Source organism: Bubalus kerabau, chromosome 14 (genome assembly GCF_029407905.1).
Source record: "Bubalus kerabau isolate K-KA32 ecotype Philippines breed swamp buffalo chromosome 14, PCC_UOA_SB_1v2, whole genome shotgun sequence".
Lineage (NCBI taxonomy): Eukaryota > Metazoa > Chordata > Mammalia > Artiodactyla > Bovidae > Bubalus > Bubalus kerabau.
This window is the reverse complement of record NC_073637.1, coordinates 16,765,144-16,780,630: the sequence shown is the minus strand read 5'-3', so window position 1 is coordinate 16,780,630 and position 15,487 is coordinate 16,765,144.

Below are 15,487 nucleotides of genomic sequence, written 5' to 3'. Positions count from 1 at the left end.
TTGAGGATTTGATGAAAACTGTGGACACTTCTCAGAAAAACGTCCATGTGTATCCAACAGAATTCTGTTGTAATTTCAGAGGTCCACATCCATCCCTGAAGGTATCACAGGGCCTCCTGTTGAGAGCCAAACTCCACCCTTTCCTCCCCCATTAGACTTAATTAAAATCGTTAGTTGAGGCCTTTTTCTTTTTTTTTCTGTAAATGTAAAAGTGGAACTAATAGGAGGAAAGCTAAAAGCAACATTATTTTGAATCACAAATACAGAAATTGCAATTGATTAGGTATAAAACTTCTCTATGACAACAAAATCTATTCTAAATGAAGTCAGCATCCAGAGTGATTTTTAAAAAGTTTGTAAAGTGTAACACATATACATAAAAAATAGAAGTGTGTGGCTCTGAATTTTTACAAACCAAACATGCTGGTCTAACCTGAAGTCAGGTCAAGAAAAAAGAAACATGGCTAGGACCCCAGAATCTCCCTCCTACCCCTTGCAGTCCCACCTGACACGCCCTCCAGGAGATACCACCATGAAAATGAACATGTTAGTCACTCAGTTACTTCTGACTCTGCAGCCCCATGGATGGTAGCCCACCAGGCTCCTCTGTCCATGGGATTCTCCAGGTAAGAATACTGCAGTGAGTAGCCATTCCCTTCTCTTGGGGAATCTTCCTAACCCAGGGATTGAACCTGGGTCTCCTGCATCGCAGGTGGATTCTTACCGTCTGAGCCATCAGGGAAGCTATGGGACAGAAATTTAATCCCAGATTCTAATGGTAAAAGTTAGAATAAGGATTAAGCCATCCACTCTGGGCTTAAATGAAAAGGCAAACAAATTACAGATGACACAATTGCCCTTTTCTAGGTCTCGGGCTGAGATCACCCAGGAAAGCAGACCTATGACACCAAAGTTGCAATTCAGGCCTCATGACCCAGGAACTTGAGAAATGGAAAAAGCACGAAGCAAAGAATAGGCAAATGCCTGAGTAGTCAAAAAAAAGGAAGCTGAGAGTTGAGCTAGGGTCATCCTGTGAATAAGATCCTCAAACCCCGGAGTTCATGGATCCTCAGGACATACAGTGCAACTTCTCCCTGCCCTGACGAACCCAGGCAAGGGTCAGCATGACTCCTTGGGCACACAGAAGGCTAACACTTTGGACTTCACCAAGCTTTTTAATCTAAGGATTTCAAAACACTTTGCAAGCAATTAAGGTTACAACACCTCTTTGTACTGGTGTTACATGAACCAAGTGGAGGGAAATATGGGTCAGGATTGGCTGGGATGACATGTGATGCCACAAATCCATAAATTTAATCTCTTCAAAGATTGAAACAAATCTGGGGCAATCACAGCCAGTTATCAATACATTATAGAAGATTGGAAGGAGAGTGTGCCACGCACTGGTTAAAAAGCTGATTGCTTTTATTTTCCCTTACATCCTCAACGTAAATCACTCAAGTGACATTTCAGTAACTGTTTATTCATATCATACTAGAAGTTTCACTCTTTTTCTCCCCTGTTCCTTCTCCCTCTCCCCTCTCTTTCTCTCTCCCCTTTGATAGTCACAGCAGCCAAGTGAAACAGGCAAGTCAAATAATATTTGCTCCATTTTACAAATGAGAAAACAGGCTCAAGTGTCTTTCAGCAGCTGCTTAGGAGTAAGCAGCTAAGGGCTGGGACCTGATCTTGGGTCTTTGTACTTACTCCTTGTCTAATGTTGTGACTATGTCTGCACATGGCCGTTTAACTTCTTCTGGTAAGAATGACGATTGGAGAAGATGGTTCAAGACAAATGCTGAGACTTCAGCCCCATCAGAGTCTTCAAAACAACTCAGTATATCAGTTATAAAGGTGGGAGCATTACTGAAGATGGGAGATCCATTATTCAAAAAACATATACTGGTCTCCTACCATGTGCCAGGCACTGTGGTAGATCATTGGGAAACACGTGACCGAGACGCAGTCCTTGCCCTTTGAATAGAAAACTCCATGAAGTCAGGGACTGTGACTGTCTTCATCTCCCTGGCTTCTAGCACTCAGCTCAGTGTCTATCACAGGAAAGTGTCCAATGGCAACATGGATGGATGAATGAGTGGGTGAGTGGATGAGTGGGTGGGTGAGTGAGTGGGTGGATGGGTGGGTGATGGGTGGCTGGGTGGGTCATTGGATGGATGAGTGGGTGAGTGGGTAAGTAGATGGGTGAGTGGGTAGGTGATTGGATGGATGAGTGGGAGGTGGGTGGGTGGGTGAGTGGACTGGATGAGTGGGTGGGTGGGTGGATGGGTGGATGATGGGTGGCTGGGTGGGTTGTTGGATGGATGAGTGGGTGAGTAGATGGGTGAGTGGGTATGTGAGTGGATGGATGAGTGGGAGGTGGGTGGGTGGGTGAGTGCACTGGATGAGTGGGTGAGTGAGTAGGTGGCTGGGTGGGTGAGTGAGTGGGTGGGTGGGTGGATGAGTAGATGGGTGAGTGGGTGGATGAGGGGATGGATGAGTGGGAGGTGGGTGGGTGGGAGAGTGGATCATTGGGTGGGTCAGCGAATGGATGGGTGTGTGGATGAGTGAGTGGAGGCATGTCCTCCAGCAGCTCAGAGCCTGTTCAGCCTCCGAGTCAGAGAGCCAAGAACACAGAAGCAGGAATCTTGTGATTGGGGTCTCTTCCTAGTTCTGAAGCCCTTTCACTATTCGACCTTCAACAAGCAGATCTGCAACTCTCGTTTTCATTTGCTCATCTTTAAACAAGAGCAAGTTCCGGGAGCTGGTAATGGACAGGGAAGTCTGGTGTGCTGCAGTCCATGTGATCATAAAGAGTCAAAGGGTCAGACACGACTGAGCTATTGAACTGACTGAAATAGGAGTGATGCTCTTTGATTTCTTCAGCCCCTCCAGCTGCTGTTCTGTAAAAACAGACTGATTCTGTGATTCTGTGAAAACAGGCCCCTAAGACAATCTTCGTCAGAGGGATCACCAGGATAGCTTTAGGCTTCCTTTTAAAACTAGGCACAGGCAGCGTGAAATTAGGATGAAAATTTCATTCTGGATGAGAAAAGACATTGTAGCAATGAAGATTATGGAAATGGTTTTTCAACATAACTTTGGCTGGGGGAGGGAGGGTAATTTGATTAATCATGGTCCTTCTCTCTCTCTCAAAAAAAAAAAAAATACCAAAAGAAACAAAAGGGATTTCATCACCGGCCCCTGGGAACTGCCCACATCAGAGTTCAGTGGATTCTTTGAAGATCCTGGTAGCAGTCAATGACTTAGTGGTTCCTAGCAGAGGTAGGAAAAGGGAAAGTGTTAGTTGCTCAGTGGTGTCCAACTCTTTGTGATCCCCTGGACTGTAGCCCACCAGGCTTCTCTGTCCATGGAATAGGCAAGGATGCTGGAGTGGGTAGCCATTCCCTTCTCCAGGGGATCTTTCCAACCCAGGGATTGAACCGGTGTCTGCTGCATTGCAGGTGGATTCTTTACCATCTGAGCCACCAGGAAAGCCCAGGAAAAGACAAGTTCAGTTCAGTCACTAAGTCATGTCCGACTCTTTGCAACCCCATGGACTGCAGCATGCCAGGCTTCCCTGTCCATCACCAACTCCCGGAGCTTGCTCAAACTCATGTCCATCGAGTCGGTGATGCCATCAAACCATCTTATCCTCTGATGTTCCCCTCTCCTCCTGCCTTTGATCTTTCCCAGCATCAGGGTCTTTTCCAATGAGTCAGTTCTTCACATCAAGTGGCCAAAGTATTGGAACTTCAGCTTCAGCATCAGTCCTTCCAATGAATATTCAGGACTGATTTCCTTTAGGATTGACTGGTCTGATCTCCTTGCAGTCAAAGGGACTCTCAAGAGTCTTCTCCAACATCACAGTTCAAAATCATTAATTCTTCGGCGGTCAGCCTTCATTATGGTCCAACTCTCACATCCTTACATGACTACTAGAAAAATGGTAGATTTGACTAGATGGACTATTGTAAGCAAAGTAATGTCTCTGCTTTTTAATATGCTGTCTAGGTTGGTCATAGCTTTTCTTCCAAGGAACAAGTGTCTTTTAATTTCATGGCTGCAGTCACCATCTGCAGTGACTTTGGAGCCCAAGAAAATGCAGCCAAATTTCACAGCTCAGTCCTGCTAGAAGCTTTACAGTACACATCTCACTTTGTTTCAGGAACCCTGTAAAGTGAACCATCTGTTCCCATTTAACAGATGTGGAACAGTGTGGCTGGACAGTGAGTCCAAGTTCACAGAGTGAGTGGACTGGACCCTAACCTGGGCCCGTGTGGCTCCAGATCTTTGCCTTTTCTAGTCCTGTGCTGTCCACTTTGTGTCTGATATGCTAGACCAGCAGCACAATTTCTTCTTTTTGGAGCAGCTCTTGTGCTGGGAGATGCTTTGCCAGGAGGTGTATAGTATTTGGGGTTAATCCTGGTTTTGGTCTAGAATTTCTACTCACTGAGATTTATCAATAGAGTGCTGATGGTGTACTATGAGTCCTGCTAAATGCCTCACATGAATTAACAAATAATTACCTCATAGTATCCCTATAAAGAAGTATTGGTATCATACCCTTTTTATACAGAAAGAGACTGAGGTTCAGAGAGAATGAGGGATTTACCCAAAGTCACCCAGCACAGCATTCATCCAGAGTCCTTAAACATGAAGGCTTCCTGCCTCTTTGTTTTCAGAACCGGGAGACTTTGTAAATGATTTAGTCCTAAATGCAATGTGGTATCCTGGAACAGACAAAAGGACAATGGTGAGAAAATGAGTGAAATCCATGTAAAGTCTGGAGTTCAATCAGTAATAATGTGTCACTGCTGGCTTCTTAGTTGAGACTAAAGTACCACGGAGATGTAAAATGATATCATTGGGGGAAACCAAGGGAGGGATATTTGGCAACGATTGGTACTATCTTTGCAACTTTTCTGTAAATCTAAAATTATTCCAAGGTAAAAAGTTTACCGTAAAGAAAGATTTAGTCCACACTTCTCTCATTTTGGTGGGAAAATGAGGCTGTCAAAAGGCCACTCTCGACCCAGCTGCCACCGTCAGGCCTGCCACCCACGGCTCAGCATCCTGGGCGCTGGCTGGCTGCTGTGTGTGACCTTCTAGAAGGTGTCTGGAGCCAAATGAGGTGAATGTCAGGCACTTCCATGGAAAGTGCCAGAAACATTTTGGACCCAGGAAGTGGCATTTTGAAGAAATAGGTCCTGAGGTCTGGCCTTTGAGGTGGTGACTGAAAGTGTCTCCAGCAGTTTTCTCATGTGGCCGCCACCCTCCGTCAGCACCGCCGGCGGAGCCAGGCCCATGGCTGTGCCCCTCAGTGATGACCTCAAAGCCATGCCGTGAGCTAGAGGGTGGCAGAAGCAGGCTGGGGTGAGCATGGCAGAGAGGAGGACTTGGCCTCAGCCAGACGGGGAGGGCCTGTGGGGTCAGGGTTCAAGGGCACACCAAACAGCTTTCGCATCCCTGCTCCACGTCAAGAGGTTGTCTGCCCTCTGGGAGGTGAAGAGCCACCAAACCTGCTGCCTGTGGAGCCGTAGCCCCCAGCAGCCAGGGGCCAGGTTTGCCCACCCTCCAGCCCCCCATTTTATGGTTGGGGAAGCCAAGGCTGAGAGGGGAAAGAACAGCCAATTCGCAGCGAACGCTCTTCTTGTATTTGAGATTTTCTTTCTTGATAGCTGCAGTTAGAGTTGGTTTCCAGGTTCCCGCTGATCAGTATCATTCTCACTTCTTCACTGGGGAAGTGAATTCGTGGATTACATTTCACAGGTGGCCCCCAAACGCTCCTCACTATGTCTTCGACACACTGCTGGATACCCTGTGCAAGTTATGAATGCAGAAAGAGAGGAATCCAAATGACAGTGGTGATAGGAACCCAGATGGACTGAGTACTCTGTATTTCCCCAACACTGCCTTAACACTTTATAGGCACAGCCTTGTTCCATTCTCTTTCTTTTTCAATGTTTATTTATTTATGACTCTCCAGTTGTGGTGAATGGGCTCTGGAGATTGGTGGACTTAGTTGCTCCTTGGCATGTACGATCTTAGTTTCGTGATCAGGGTTCAAACGTATACCCCCTGCACTGGAAGGCAGATTCTTAACCACTGGACCACCAGGGAAGTCCCCTCATTTCATTCATATAACACCTCTGTGTATAAGGGGTTCTTATTGGTCCCATTTTACAGGTGGGTATGTGAAAGCCCAGAGAGGGTAAGTAACTTGTTCTGGTCACACAGCTAGAATATGAGATCTCAACCCAGGGAGTCTCACTCTAAAGAATATGCTCTTGATGTGTGGCTAGTCCCCTCCCCCATTTTGGCAGATGTTCATCTTTTATATTTATTCCCACAAATAAATAAAGAGTTCTATCATGTCAGTAAACCCTGGACTCTCCTGGAGAAACCTGAAGAAAGCTTTTTATATTTTGATACTTCCCAGGGCTGGCAGGAGAAAGAGTTTGAACTACAGGGTGAGAGAACCCTGGTAGCGAAACCCAGCTCTGTAGCTAACTAGCTGTATGACCCAGAGAGTTCCTGTGACTGCTGTCTGCCTCAGTTGCAATGATAACGCCATCTGACTCCAAGGGTGGGGTGGTGAGGATTACATGAGGTAAGCCTATTCAGAGCCTGGTTCAAGGTGCCACCTATGTGAAAAGAAGGGAAGTCAGATAGACTTGGATTTGGATCCCAGCCTTGCTCCTTCCTTACAGGACTTCCCTGGTGGCCCAGTAGTAAAGAATCCACCTGCCAACGCAGGAGACGCGTGTTCGATCCCTGGGTTGGGAAGATCCCCTGGAGAAGGAAATGGCAACCCACTCCAGTATTCTTGCCTGGAGGATCCCATGGACAGAGGAGCCTGGTGGGCTACAGTCCATAGCGTCACAAAGACTCGGACATGACTTCGTGACTAAACAATAGAAACTTGCTCTGTGACCTTTAGCAAGTTGCGAGGTCTCTCTGAGCCATCATTTCCTGATGTATAGAATGGATACAAAAATAAGTGCTTTCCAGGGCTGCAGAAATGCCAGGGTGGCGGTGCTCAATGGAACTGCAGGATTGCAGTGTTTTGAGGAGTTGCTGGGTTGCAGGCAGGATGGGTGATAAAAACACGAAGAGCCTGGCCTGGGGTTTCAGTCAACATTGGTGTTCCCTTTGTCATGGGAGTGCATGCATGAACTCCTCTTTCCTTTTTCGTACACGTTTTTTCCCTTCTGGGTTGCAGGCTCACCAGGTCAAAGTGTTGACCGTTCTAGGGGACAGTTTGGAGGGGAGAGCCAGTCTCAGGGAGCAGGCCAGTACCCACACCATCAGTCTACCCACTTCTTGCAGCCTGGGGGATGCTGACCTTGGTCTTAGTCAGTGCAGGTGAGCAGAGAGCCATTTGACTTCTCTGTCTTGGTTCAGCTGGCCAGCTCCTCCAGGGTCTCAGAAACTCACCTTGGGGGCCAGGGAGGACTTGAAACTGCCATTTCACAGATTCCTAAGAGACCTCACAGGGATCCCATAAGAGGAGAGCAAGCAGTAAACAAATTAACCCATGGCCAGTTTGTGCAGAGGCAGGGGTAGCTTAGTCCCAACTAGCAGGGTAGCAAAGTGAGGAAACCAGGGTCCCAGAGGCCCAGGGTTTGCAGTGTGGCTCTAGAACTTACCCGTGGAGGGAACTCACCCACCTTAGCCTCACTCAGTTGCTTTATCTGTGAAATGGGGTTGGAGAGAATTCTCACCTCCTGAGATTGTGCATAGATAAGACCATGCCTGTAAAACATTTCCCACGTGTCTGACATGCATCAGAGTCTCAGCAAATGTAGGCTATCAATTGTTTTTGTTGTTCAGTTGCTCAGTCGTGTCCAACTTTTTGCAACCTCATGGACTGCAGCACACCAGACTGCTCTGTCCATCACCAACTCCCGGAGCTTCCTCAAACTTATGTCTATCGCATTGGTGATGCCATCCAACCATCTTATCCTCTGTTGTCCCCTTCTCCTCCTGCCTTCAGTCTTTCTCAGCATCAGAGTCTTTTCCAATGAGTTGGCTGTTCACATCAGGTGGCCAAAGTATTGGAGCTTCAGCTTCAACATCAGTTCTTCCAATGAATATTCAGAATTGATTTCCTTTAGGATTGACTGGTTTGATCTCTTTGCAGTCCAAGGGACTCTCAAGAGTCTTCTCCAACACCACAGTTTGATAAATGGGATCAATGATGGCCAAGAGCAGTAAGTAAGTAAATAAGTTAAGTTGCTCAGTTATGTCCGACTCTTTGCGACCCTGTGGACTGTAGCCTACCAGGCTTCTCTGTCCATGGGATTCTCCAGGCAAGAATACTGGAGTGGGTTACCATTTCCTTCTCCAGGGGATTGTCCCGACCCAGGGATCAAACCCGGGTCTCCCACATTGGAGGCAGACACTTTAACCTCTGAGCCATCAGGGAAGATAAGTCTATTCATTTAAAAATATGCTTAATGGTGCTTCTCATGCGTTGGGGCATGGATCTTGTTAAGATGCAGATTCTGTTCATTGGGCTGGGTGGGGCCTAAGACTCTGCATTTTCGACCAGTTTCTGGCTGAAGTTGATGCTGTTGGCCAATTAGAGACGCAAGAGATTGGAACCCATTTCCAAACAGAGGCCTGTTAAGTCTCAATTAAATGAGGTTATTCCTGAAAATGAGTATATGAGTGTGCTAAGTCACTCTTTCCAAACAGAGACCTGTTAAGTCTCAATTAAATGAGGTTATTCCTGAAAATGAGTATATGAGTGTGCTAAGTCACTCTTTGCGACCCCATTAATGGTAGCCCTCCAGGCTTCTCTGTCCATGGGATTCTCCAAGCAAGAGTACTGGAGTGGGTTGCTGTGCCTTCCTCCAGGGGATCTTCCTGACCCATGAATAGACCCTCTGCCTCTTATGTCCCCTGCATTTTCAGGTGGGTTCTTTACCACTAGTGCTACCTGGGAAACCCAATCCAGGAGAAGGGAGTGGAGAGGAACAAATATTATTGAGTAGCTGCTTGGCATTGGATGTGTTGAATGAATTATCTCTTGCAACCCTCACAGCGTATATGAGAGATATTATCATCTCCTTTTTTTCTGGATGGGGAACAGAGACTCAGATGTTCCGTGCTCAGGGTCACAGAGCTCAGTAAAGGACAGGACTGAGATATGGACTTGTCTGCTTACCTTCAATCCCATCTCCTTTCTCGACCTCAGAGGCCACAGCTGGAGCCCAAGAACATAGCTGCAATAGGCCCTCGGTTTCCCGGCTGGCAGAACGAGTGGCCTGGGTGTAAATGTCTTCTGAGTTCCCTCCCCAGCCTCCTGCTGGAAGCGTTTTCCGGTCCGTGTGCTCTCTACTCTTACTCAGCACTCACTTGGCTGTATCCCCACGCAGCTTCCTAATTTGGTGCTGACTCTCTGCTTACTGATGTATCCATGTCACCCTGTCAAGTTGGGAACACCGCGGAGCTGCTGAGGTCACTCATCTTCATAACAGCCAGCCAAGCAGTGCAGCGGTGACCAGAATAAACTCTGCACCTGGGCCAAAGAGAACATTCTTCCACACCCCCAGAGATGAGCCTTTCAGCGTCCCTCAGGTGGAGAAGGCCACTTGCATCAACTAGAAGCTCTGCAAAGTCCAATTTCATCTTGGAGCCCAGTCTTGGAGTCTTAACCCTGCAGGGCCTGGGTGCTAAAAGGATTTGTTTGAACCTGTAGGTGGGGAGGGCTTCCCTGGTAGCTCAGTGGTAAAGAAACTGCCTGCCAATGCAGGAGACCCGGGTTCGATCCCTGGGTCAGGAAGAGCCCCTGGAAAAGGAAATGGCAACCCACCCCAGTATTCTTGCCTGGAGAATTTCATGGACAGAGGAGCCTGGTGGGTTACAGTGCACGGGGTCACAAAGAGTCAGACACGACTGAGTGAGTAAAGAACAACATAAGTGGAGAGACAGGCAGAGAAAACTACATGCTTCAGGAAGGCTCACATATGCCTCCTGAGCTCATAGAGCAGAGGTTCTGAGAACTGGGCAGGTTTTCAGAAGGACGTGTTGGCCAGAGCTAAAATCTCTGGGCTCAAAATCCTGGCTCTTCCACTTTGTAGTATATGATGTTGGGCAATTTATTTAATCTCCCTGAGCCTCCGTTTCCTTTTCTGTAAAATGGGTCTAGTGGCGGTAGTTGTCTGGTAAGGATGTGGTGAGAACTGCTTGAGTTAATACACAAATAGCCCTTAGAACTGGCAATTCTAAGCATGCGTCTCCCTAAAATGTGAAATCTGTCAGAACAGGGACTTACTTGTTTTTATTGTTGGATACCCGGTACCTGGAAGAATGCCTAGAATGGTGAATGCTCATGAATAGCTGTACAATGGTTGAATCAGAGAGCATCTAGAGTGGTGGTTTTCCAACTGTGTTCCAAGGAACCCTGGGGTGCCTGGGGCCACTGCATGGTGAGATGGAGGGAGTGCGAGGGAGAAACAGCTGACGGAGGAGAAGTCAGCCTCATTCTGTTCCTTTTCCCTGCCCAGAGCTTCTCCAATTTATGTGCTAGATATATGATTTTCTACATAAGATTATATTTGGAAGATTTTTGCAGCTGAAAAATTATTTGAAATTATCAATATTCAAAATTTTGTCCCTAGACTGTTCAGTTGTCCTGGGTGAGGGTTAAGAGTGCTGATTTCCTGACTCTACCAATGATTGGCTGAGTTGCATTTTCTTGGGCAAGGTCATGCATTTTATTTTATTATTTATTTAATAAAGCAACTGTATTATTCATTTATTTGTGTATTTTTGGGTGCTCTGGCTCTTTGCTGCTGTGCCTGGGCTTTGTCTAGTTGCAGTGCTTGGGCTTCTCATTGTGGGGGGCTTCTCTTGTTGCACAGCATGGGCTCTAGGCACATGGGCTCAGTAATTGTGGCACATGGGCTTGGTTGCCCCACGGCATGTGGAATCTTCCCGAAACAGGATTGAAGCCCTGTCCCCTGCATTGGCAGGAAGATTCTTAACCCTGGACCACTAGGGAAGTCCCAGGGCATGCATTTAAGTTCGTTTCTTGGCGGATTCTTATTCATGCTAATGTCCAAAGAACACGCTTCTATTCATTTTACAACTGGGGAAGTTGAGACCTTGTCACATGAAGTGCCTGGGTCAGGGTCTCCTAGGCTGGTGTAAAGGGGGTCTTAACTTCAAGACCAGTGCTCTTTTCATGTTGCAACTTCTGTGAGTCTTAAAAGGCAAGGCTCTTGGAGAAACCCTGTCCCAGATTATGAGAGGGGGTGCTGGAGGGAGACAGGGTCACTCCATACTATCTTGGTTTTATGGGAAGTTTCCACCTCTAGCAGCTTTGCTTTGCCTGCACACACTCCAGGGTAGGCACAGAGGGTGTTGGAATGGAAGAAAAAGTGAATGAAAAATGAGATTCTTATGGAGAGATAGAAACAAAACATATACAGTGTCATTGCAGATGGTCTACGCTCTGGGAAGAAAATCAAACTAGGTAAGGGATACAGAGTGATAGGTTGAGGGACTCTTCTAGACAGAATGGGGACAGAAGGTCTCTCCTGAAGAGGTGACTTTGAATAGAGACCCAAGGGATATGGGAGATGGAGTCACCTAGTAGAAGAACCTTTCAGATAAAGAGAAGAGCAAATGCAAAGGCCTTGAGATAGAGAAGTGCTTGGTGTGTTTGAGGACCTTTAAGGATTGTTTGAGGCTTAAATAAAACAATGGGTATAAATTTCATAGGCTAGCGGCTGCTGCACACTGGCTGTTACTATTATTGATGTCATTTTACCTTCATGATGAGGACAAGTTTCAACAGATTTACGTTTTATTTTATTCTACTTTTTGTTATTTAAAAGTCATATTTGGGACTTCCCTGGAATCTGGTGGCTAAGACTCCGTGCTCTCAATAGAGGGGGACTGTGTTCAATCCCTGGTCAGGGAACTGGATCCTATGTGGTGCAACAAAGAGTTTGCACACCACTACTAAAAGATTCCCCCACGCTGCAACTAAAACTTGGTGAAGTCAAATAAATAAAATTAAAAAATAAAAAGGTCATATTCATTGAGGTATAATTTCCCTACAGTAAAACTCACCCTTGTCTAGTATACACAGGAATGAGATTTGACAAATGCTTCCCCTTGTATGAGTCCCACCACAATCAGGATTTCGAACATTTCTGTCACCATAAAAATTCCCTCGTGCCTTTTGTAGCAAATCTCCTTGTTTTTCCATTGTTGTTGTTTAGTCGCTCAGTCATATCTGACTCTGTGATTCCATGGACTGCAGCACACCAGGCTTCTCTGTCCATCACCAACTCCCGGAGATTGCTCAAACTCATATGCATTGAGTTGGTGATCTTATCCTCTGTCATCCCCTTCTCCTCCTGCCTTCTTCCCCAGCAGCAGGGTCTTTTCTAACGAGTCAGTTCTTCACATCAGGTGGCCAAAGGATTGCAGCTTCAGCATTGGTCCTTCCAGTGAATATTCAGGACTGATTTCCTTTAGGATTGACTGGTTGGATCTCCTTGCAGTCCAAGGGACTCTCAAGAGTCTTCTCCAATACCACAGTTCAAAAGCATTAATCCTTTGGTGCTCAGCCTTCTTATTGGTCCAACTCTCACATTCATACATGACTACTGAAAAAACCATAACTTTGACTAGATGGACCTTTGTCAGCAAAGTAATGTCTCCGTTTTTTAATATGCTGTCTAGGTTGGTCATAGCTTTTCTTTCAAGGAGCAAGCATCTTTTAATTTCATGGCTGCAGTCACCATCTGCAGTGATTTTGGAGCCCAAGAAAATAAAGTCTATTTTCATTGTTTCCCCATCTTGTACTTCATCCAGCCCAGCATTTCACATAATGTCCTCTGTATATAAGTTAAATAAGCTTTGTTTCTCTATAGCCCCTAGCAATCATTAATCTATTTCTGTCTCTAGAGATTTGGAATCATGTAGATGTAAACTTTTGGGTCTGCTTTCTTTCACTTAGCAGAATGCTTCTGAGATTTCTTTATGCTGTTGTATATCTCCTAGTTTGTTCTTTTTTATTGCTGAGTAGTATTCCATTGTGTGGATGGAAACCTTTTGTTTATCTCTTTGCCAGTTGAAGGATATCTGGGTTGTCTCCAATTTGGGGTTATTATGAGTAAAGCTGCTATCAATATTCATGTACATGTCTTTGTGAAGTGAAACTGTTGGCTCATTTGCTTCACTTGATAAGGAATCACTGAATTGCTTTCCAGAGTGGCTATACTATAATATTTTGCATCCCCATTAGCAAAGTATGAGCATTCCAGTTGCTCTGCATCTTCACCAAGACTTTGTATTGTCATCTAACTACTTAATTAGTCAATTAATTAATATTTTAGTCATCCTAGTAGACATGTGGGGGTAGCTCACTGTGGTTTAAAATTCCACTTCCCTAATGTCTAATGAGGGCTGGCATCTTTTCCAGTGCTTATTTGCCATCTCTTCTTTGGTGAACTATCTGCTCAACTATTTTGCCTATTTTTCAGTTGGGATGTTTGTTTCCTTACTGACTTGTAGGAATTCTTTTCATATTCCAGATGCAAGTTCTTTATCCAATACATGTTGTGCAAATACATAGTTCCTCTCTGAATATAACTTGTCTTTTCATGTTCCTAAAGAATGTTTTTTGAGGAGGTGAAGTTTTACATCTTTTTAAAGCCCAATTTACCCCCTTTTTTCTTTTATGGTTCATGTACTTTCTAAGAAAAGTTTTGCCTAGCTCAATGTTACAGAGATTTTATCCTACTTTTATTTTCTTATAAAAGTTTTATAGTTTTAGGTTTTATATTCAGGTCAATGATCCATCTTGAGATTGGGCGAACTTTCATACATGATGTGAACTAAAGGTTAAAGGCTTTTTTTTTTTTAATTTTGATTGGCCAATTTTCCCAGCACCATTGATTGTAAGATCTGCTTTACTGAATGATGTAAAACTTTGCCCACCGTTCCACATAGCATACTTTTTGGTCCAGTGTGAGTGATGGCTGAGAAGGGTGAAAGGTACAGATTGGGGGGAGCCTCATGTAAGAAGTGGGGCTCTAAGTCACGTACCAAGTAGCCCACATGGTAACAAACAGCAAGCACCTTCAAGATGAAATTGTCAGCTCCAAAGCAGGGCGCAGGCCAGCTGGGGAGGCGCCTGGTCCGTGTTTCTCTTGGTGTTTCTCAGAGATTTGTACTCCTCTTGCGTAAACTGCAGATTAGGAAAGCGTTAGGTAACAAGAGGGTGACTGGAGAGTATTACACACCAGCCTGGCATGGGGCCATGGAATGCAGCCTGCAGGGACAGCCATGCCCAGCAAGTCAGATAGAGCTGCAACCAAGATGGGATGGCGTTTCCTCTCCTTCCTGCAGCCGCAAGGCAGCCTCTGCTGGATCTGGCTGTTCTCTGGAGTGTCAACATCTCACAGCTTCTGGAGGTGACAATGGGACAAGAAGACCTTGGGAGCCATGAAGTTCATTCCACGTTAAGGAGATGAGGAAAATATTTAGAAATGTAAGAGAAATGAACAAATTGACCAATATAGTTGGAATCATTGGCATCCCTCTGTGATTGATAGATCAAGCAGGCAGAAAATCATTAGGACAGAGATGATCCAAACAGAACGGCCCAACCTGATACGATTATTATTGCAGTAATACTAGCCTCATATAATGAATTAAGAAGGGCTCCTCAGCTTTTATTTTTTGGAAGAATCTGTATCCTTTCTTCCTTTAATGTTTGGTGTGATTTACTAGTGAAAGCATCTAGTGACCCTGGTGAGGTCTTTTTTGGAAGGTTTTGACTATTGACTCAATTTTCAAAATGAATATAGACATTAAAATTATCTATTAAAAATGAAGGAAGGAGGTATGGTGCAGAGGCTTTGCCCAGAGGAAAGTTAGCAACAAATAAAAATTCATTCCGGTCCTCCTGCATGCATCCTGCCCCTCACTCCCAGTCCCCACAATGCTGCCCTTCGTCAGACCACTCAGATATCTGATGCTCAAATGTTTGGGAAGCATCTGCTTCGAGCTCCCAAAGTCTCCCATTTGTAGGGGCTACATATGATCCCTGCCCTCTAGGTTTTTACACTCAAACCATGGAGGATGTGAATTCACCTGGTTAAAGGTGAAAAGGAGGCTGACCTTCACTGAGGGTCTCCTCTGTACCAGACACTGTGTCAGGGGGTCCAAAGGTTATTGGGTTTATTCCTGCAGTAACTCTTTGAGGCTGAGATGGTCATTCTCATTTTCTGTTGTGATAACTGGGGCTCAGAGAAGTTAAGACATTTACCCAGGATTGTACAGCTAGATGTGTCAGAGCAGGGTGTGAACCCAAGACAGTCAGACCCCAGAGCCTGTGGACTTCCACTAACCATGTTGCCACACTATGCGCCAAGAACTCAGCTGGGGCCTGTGGGGGTCACAGAGCGGAATGAGCCTTGGGGTCACCTATAGGCCCTTGCTATCTGGTGAAGGGAGA